Source organism: Macrobrachium nipponense, chromosome 25 (assembly GCF_015104395.2).
Source record: "Macrobrachium nipponense isolate FS-2020 chromosome 25, ASM1510439v2, whole genome shotgun sequence".
In the NCBI taxonomy this organism is placed as follows: domain Eukaryota; kingdom Metazoa; phylum Arthropoda; class Malacostraca; order Decapoda; family Palaemonidae; genus Macrobrachium; species Macrobrachium nipponense.
The window spans coordinates 35,047,050-35,054,372 of record NC_087214.1 but is presented as its reverse complement, the minus strand read 5'-3'; the positions used below and the strand labels follow the sequence as shown (position 1 = coordinate 35,054,372).

Genomic DNA, 7,323 nt, shown 5'->3' with positions numbered 1-7,323 from the left:
AACATGTTTTCAACAGTTAGTGACATGAATGCAACATGTTTTCAACAGTTAGTGACATGTATGCAACATGTTTTCAACAGTTAGTGACATGTATGCAACATGTTTCAAACATATTTATGACTTTTTTTATGGGCTGTTATACACTTCAGGAAGGACACTTAAGCATCTGAAGGTTCCAGAAAAAAATCTGCAGCACAAATTGCAAACACTTGTCAGAAACAGTACAGCTGTGAGTGGGGGTTGCAACTTCACCCCTACATGGGGTTGCTGGTCCCATACCTTTCTCAATCCACGTCGGCGACCCTCCACAGTCATTTAAATACAGTCTTTTTTCACATAGGATGAGGTTGCCAGCCCTACATCTTGCTCCATGGCGTCTGGCTTCACTTAACGGTCTGCCATGTAAGTGAGTACAGACCAGATCCCAGCGTTGGCTGACTAGGCCAATCACAGAGTAGAGCGAAAGAGGGCGGCGCGTATGATCGGGAGCCAAAGAGAACATCAGACGAGTCTCTCTTGGGTTTTCGCTAGAGACTGTCGCTGTTATGCAGTCTGAAATTGCTTTCGTATGTAGCTAAGGATGGGGTTTTGCTCTTTTTTTCCATTCAAAAATCTCGTCAATTTCTCTGCTGAGATGGGGTCAGTGTTGTCAATGCATCTCACGTAGTGCACTGCAGGCATCACTTAATGTCCCTTGGGCCCCTAGCTGCAACCCCTTTTCACTTAAGGTCCTTTGCAGGGTCCCTTGGGCCCCTAGCTGCAACCTCTTTCATTCCTTTGACTGTACCTTCGTTCATATTCTCATTCTTCCATCTTTTTTTCCACCCTCTCCTGACAATTGTTCCATAGTGCAAAAGCAAAAGGTTTCTTCCTGCTATGCCTTCCAAACCTTTTCGCTGGCAATTTCCTTTTCAGCGCTGAATGACCTCATAGTAAGTAGTAGGTCCCAGTGCTTGGCCTATGGGCCTAAATGTTACATTTCATTCCATATTCTGGCAGTTTCTGCAGACGAACCTCATCAGTTTGTGGTTTGCAGTTCAGGAGCAAGCTGAGATGGTAGGATCTACAGGGTTCGTCATTCTGTATAGGGTAGAGTTAGTCAGACTGCTTAGAACTACTCACCTGAACATACTCAAGTACACACGGGACTGTATCATAAAATAGAAATTTATCATGATATTTATAGATAAAGGAACGTTCTTATTTTGGGCTGTCAAGAGCTGGACTTGTTTTGGGGGGTGCATTTCGTAAGGCCTGTGGTCGCCCAGTGGTCAGTTGGACCACCTGGGGGGCGTCGATGACCTGGGCCAGTGAATCCCCAAAGTCAGAAGGTGACAGGTATCACTAACTGCCAAATAACAAAGCGAATTTATTTAAAGATCACAATCTATATATAGGTACAATTTATTGTTATGTAGTTAGTTTCAATAGATTAGTTTACTTATCTCCAAAGATTCCTTTTAGTTAGCTGGTGATGTCATCTACGTACACATTTCAAAACAGCCAATGTTAAGCACTTATCAAAGATATTTGATGTTATGCATCTCATTCCATAGAATTATTTTTGTCTCGTAGATGTTAATTTCAGGTTTCAAATTCCTTTCTTTTTTTCTAAACGGATCACTTGGTGTTTAGCTGTTCAAGTCAACCGACATTGTGGAGATATTACACAAAAAATCGTCTTCCTCTGTATAGACATCAATGAATGTGACACTTTCTATACGTTGATCCTGTGTTTCATTTAACCTTATGACAGAAACTGACGCAACAGCAGCTATACTCAGGAAATCTTCCTTGTTAAGTCACTGGAAAAGCTAGCTACTTAAAAGTACTTACACAATAACGGGGAAACGAAACTTCAGCGCTGCTATTGGTACAGTATAGTTGGTTCAGAGCAGGCTCTAGAACAGGAGTTCTAGACCTTTTTGGAGACTCCAGAACACCCTCAAATGAATTACCCAAGTATGGTTCCAAACCCCCTTTGCTTAGGTACACTTACAGTAATTTTTCTTGACTAATCGCCTCAGTGGCGTGGTTGGTTTGGTGTTTGCTTCTCACCTCGGTGGTCGCGGGTTCGATTCTCGGCCATTCCATTGAGGAGTGAGAGATGTGTATTTCTGGTGATAGAAGTTCACTCTCGACGTGGTTCGGAAGTCACGTAAAGCCGTTGGTCCCGTTGCTGAATAACCACTGGTTCCATGCAACGTAAAAACACCATACGAACAAACAAACAAGTTTTTCTTGACAATATCAATAGATATACTTAGTTTAATACGCACTTTAGGTATGAGCAGCTATAGGAACAGAACACGCAAGAACATCGAAAGCACTTATAATTTTATATAGTTATTTATTATCAAAATGTACTACCCTCGTATACCACATTGACATATTAGAATATATTTACAAATATTCAGGGATCAAGTCCCATACCCACCTCCAAGGGGTATGGTTAGTACCCCCTATTATGAACCCCTGTTCCAGATCGTGGTATGGTTAGTACCCCCTGTTAAGAAGCCCTGTTCTTGATCGTGGTATGGTTACCTCGTGTTAAAAACCCCTGTTCTGATTCGTGGTTTCGATTAAGACCGTTCGTGTTTCTAGCTGTTGAAAGGGATAATAGGCCTCTGCCGTGGACCTCTGAACTCAGCCAACAACCGGAGACGACTGTCAATTGTGTGCTAGACGATACACAGACTATAAAATAAAATAGGCACATTCAGCTCAGTCATTTTGTCAGTGGTTAAAGTTTGGTTCAGAGCAAGTTCCAGCGCTTAAGAGTAAGAGCTAGTCCTAATTTCAAGGACTGTCGTTAAATTTTATTGGTCAGATATATAGTTTCTTTATATATTATGTGATTCATTGATGGTTAAGAGCAAGTTCTGGCACTCAGGAGTAAGAGCTATAGTCCTTGTTTCAAGGCCTGTTGTTAAGTTCTATTGGTCAGATATATTATTTTCTTATATTTTAATGTGATTCATTGACATATGTCCTATATCCTGGGTGAATTGCAGATCTACACGGCTTTCCTTCAAGGTAATAGAGAATTGTTTAAAAAAATCCACAATTAGATATATATATATATATATATTATGATATTATATATATATCATAATCTATATATATATTCTATATAACTATACATATATATATATATATGATCTAATTGTGGATTTTTTAAACCAATTTGTTCTTCACGAGACTGAATTTCTCAAAAATAAAAAATACCGCCCCACCCCACAAGCAGATGTAGTCACCAGGGTTTAAAGAATGCTAAATAAAATAACGGGCGATAAACTTCCATTTAGACGCACCAACCAGTTGTGGAATTCATGTCTCTGCAGGGACGGACAAAGCAACAGTTGTCATGTTTTGACTCCGTCACCCTGACAATGCTCTTGACAAAATCGTTCTAGTCAACCATGAATTACGGTAGTGTGCTATGTTCAAATACGGTATTATCGAATAATATCGTCCTCTGGTGTCAAGAACGGGTCATACATTATAGTTTTACGTCCAATTCTACAGAGAATACAGTTCTCTGTGGACTGCTTGTCTGACGGGCGATCTTTTTATGTTTGAAGCTTAAAAAATATATTTAGAATATATATTTTACTGAGCTCTAAAGCTTGGCAAAAGAATGACAGTGAAAAACGGCCTACGGTCAACTGATTGCTCTATTTAGAAAGCCGATCTAGAAATTGTTTTAGGCGTATATGGTTCACTTAAAAATGTCTGAAGTCTTATATAAGCTCAGGTCCTTGCGATTTTTATTTTACAAAAAAAATTAGCAGAATGCTGGGCGTCCTTAATTGGCCTGTGAAGGTCGGGGCGGTACGTGACGTCTCCTCAAGGGCCCGGGACTTATATAATAAGTTACATTTTTGAATTGGAAAACATTACAGGGACAGTTGTACTATACCTCTTGTATATCTATATGTACTAAGCTGTCAATTAGGCACCTGGTAATTGCTCCATTAAGTAGAACAATGAAAAGTATTTATTTGTATATTATTATCATTATAAATAATATAAAAATCGGATTCGAAAATATATACTTAACGGGTAAAACCGCCCGTATGCTCGTTAATAAGATGCTTATACTACCTGTTCACGTATAATGGTTATGGGCGGCAAAAGTAGCAGCAGCTTGCTACTTTTTTATCTTGAGTAGAAGAGAGAGAAACAGTGGCATCATAAAAAAGGCCCGCCCCATACAGAAAACTCTAATTAGGGGGTGGCGACAGACTGGTATAGGCCTATAAAAATAAAGTTAAATCTACTACTTGTGGTTGGTTGACATAGGCGTATACCACCACATCTACGATCTGGATTTGGTAAGTGTCAAGGTATTGTAGCTTCATATATGCGGAAATATATAAAAAAAATATGCTAAAATAAGGAAGGCGTTTGCAATATACTTGTACGTCGGGCCAGCATATGGGTCTAGAGATGGCGATTTTATTATCGTGTTAAAATATTTATAACATCACACACGTATATATATATATATATATAGATACACACACAATATGTATATATATATATATATATATATATATATATATATATAATATATATATATACAAACAATAAACACGAACGCGGAAAGTTATCTTGATATTCGCCGAAGATCGCTCCCTAGCTGCTTCATGCATAAGGGATCCGCTAACATGAGCCGTAACCGCTGTGACGTCAAGCGTTGCTAACCGGTCACAGTTCCGTGTATAATACTCGCATTTTGTCTAATTATGGACGTGCACGCATTCGCTCACGTACACACGCGCACACAGACGTACACACACACACACGTTCGCTTTCGTACCCCTCCCGTGCATGCTTCTTTTAAAAAGGGTTCGTGCTTGAGGGATATGAACCGACACGCAAATATAGGTATACGAAAGGAGACGTTTTCACTTTCTCCGTCCAGCATGACGTTCTTGAAACATTAAAATATTAAGTTATACAACCGTGTGTATTCTCTCTTTCTCTCTCACACACACACACACCAGAGGAGGTAATAAATGTCTCAATTGAACGCTCAGTTACGCTGAAACGACCGTGTGTCATATTTTACACTCAGGTGGCTCGATGGACGTAATCATCATCTGCCCATTTGTATTTCATGGCGACAAGAGCGAGAGAGAGAGAGACAGATAGACAATCATCGTCAATCGCTTTTCGTTACCGATGGCGGCCGGGGCGTCTCTCTCTCTCTCTCTCTCTACGAGAATGGCAGAGAAGGAGTAGGTGGAGGAGGAGAATGAATGGTAGACAGAGAAAGAGAGAGAGAGACGTCACAGCCAAGAGATGAGGACAGACTCTCTCTGTGTAGTACCTCCTTCTCCGGGGATGAAGATGGGCACAGAATGAGAGACAGAGATTCTCTCTCTCTCCACGAGAATGGTAGAGGAGGAGGAGGAGAATGAATGGTAGCGAGAGAGAGAGAGAACCCGTCTCTCTCTCTCTCTCTGTGCCTCCTTCTCCTGGGATGAAGATGGGCACAGAATGAGAGAGAGAGAGAGAGAGAGAGAGAGCCTTGGAGGAATAACTACTATTATTCCTCCAAGTAGGAGAGAGAGAGCCTTATACCCCTTTGCCTCCGTGTATGTGGGGTAGGTAGGTAGGTGGGTGGGCGGGTCTGCGGGTGGGTGGGTGTGAGGCTGTGGGCCTGGGTCAAGATGAACAGGGTCAGTCAGTATATAGTGGCTCATGGTTGGTTGGTGGGTGTGGACTCACGGGAGGCCACGGTGGTGGTTGGTGTCGGTGGCAATGCTCTCTCTCTCTCTCTCTCTCTCCCCTCTCTCTCTGTCTTTCTCCTTCTCTTTCTCTCTCCCTCACATTCATGGCCGCTGCCGCATTTTACAATACAACTCACGCGGCAGCAGCAGCCATTATTGATTTTTGAAGTGCGCGCCCGTCAGTTTTCAGTACCGTCGGAGCCATTTTTTTTAAGTTCATCACGCCCACAACCAGGTGGAGAGAGAGAGAGAGAGAGAAACAGTCAGTCAGTCAGTGGGCCTATGGGGTGGGCGCTGACAGTAACCACCACCACCGCCGCACCACCTTTTGAGCATATATGGTCCAGAAAAGAAGAAGAAGGAGCGAGAGAGAGATTCCACCAGGGCGCCTGTGTGACTCGGGGTCCGACGGGCGTACGAACGGCTCTCCTCATTGGTCCCAGGCAGGCTGCCAGCCGCCCATTGGCTCTCCACCCGGCGACGGGACCCAATCCTTGGTACGTTTACATGTCCGGGGCCCTCTCTCTCTCTCTCTCTCTCTCTTTCTCTCGCTGCCGCTGCCTCCTCCTCCTCCTCCTCCTCGTCCCCTCCCCCTACAGCTCCTCACCTCCTCACTCACACTCTCAGTCACTGACACACAGCTGTTCAGTATCCAGTAGAGGTCTGGCCCTTGGACGTGTGAAGAAGCGTCGTCGCTCGCGCCCTCTGTTGGATGTCGATTTGCTTTTGGCCGTCGAGTGGCCCTCTCTCCTCCCCGCCCCGCCCCTCGGGAACCGTCCGCTAGAAAGTGGCCGGAAAATATGCGGAGGTGTTGTTGTGGTGGTGTCGAGTGCTTCCTCCGTCGTTGATGATGGTCGAGTGTGATTGATTAGTAATAGTAAGATCGACGCCCTAGGGTTCTTGTGTCTCTCTCTGTCCGTCTGTCCGTCGGTCTGTATATGTGTGCCCGTGGATGATTCGTCGTCGACTCCTACTTAAACTCGTCCTCCTCCTCCCGCCGACGTCGAAGAAGGGGGCGCTACTGCTTCTTCTACTGCCTCCGCTCCCTGGACGTTGTTGAAGGATATATAATCGTCATCTTATTCGTAAAATCTTCGTCTACGTCGCCATCATCATCATCATCATCGTCCTCCTCGTCGTCGTCTACGTCCCCCAGGGGCGCCTTCCTCCTCCTCCTCCCCCCTGCGAAGCAGCCTGAGGAGCTCGATTTGTCGCACCTGTGGAAAAACACCTCCGGGAGAACCCAGTGAAATAACCGCAGGTGAGTAATTGATAAATGACTGGTTCGTTCGGTCTGTGTTTGTGTGTGTGTGTGTGTGCGCGTTTGTGACTATTTTGCCCCGGTGTGTATGTGTACGTATGTGCGCCGAGTGCCCTGTGGGGGAGACCTGTCCCCTCACACATACACACGTACGAGCATGGTAGTAGTATAGGGGTCCGACAGAATTCGCCCCCCCCGATACGTGTGTATATATATAGTGTGTGTGTGTGTGTTTGTGCACATGGGTAAGGTTGTGGCCTACGGTACATATAAATGTGAGAGCCAAGGTTGGCCGAAGTGGGAGGCCATTAGCCATTGATG

At 44.0% G+C, this 7,323-nt stretch overlaps 1 protein-coding gene across 4 annotated transcripts in view; it reads left to right on the top strand.

Moving 5' to 3' along the window:
• The first annotated feature begins 5,789 nt into the window (after positions 1–5,789).
• Positions 5,790–7,323, top strand: part of LOC135199344 (high affinity cAMP-specific and IBMX-insensitive 3',5'-cyclic phosphodiesterase 8B-like) — a 187,675-nt gene continuing 186,141 nt past the window's right edge. For 3 of the 4 annotated variants that reach the window (XM_064227291.1, XM_064227289.1, XM_064227290.1), the window contains exon 1: positions 5,790–7,002. The gene's annotated coding sequence lies outside the window, so the exon portion shown is untranslated. The remainder of the gene's footprint in view (positions 7,003–7,323) is intronic. The other variant, XM_064227292.1, reaches the window with a different exon arrangement.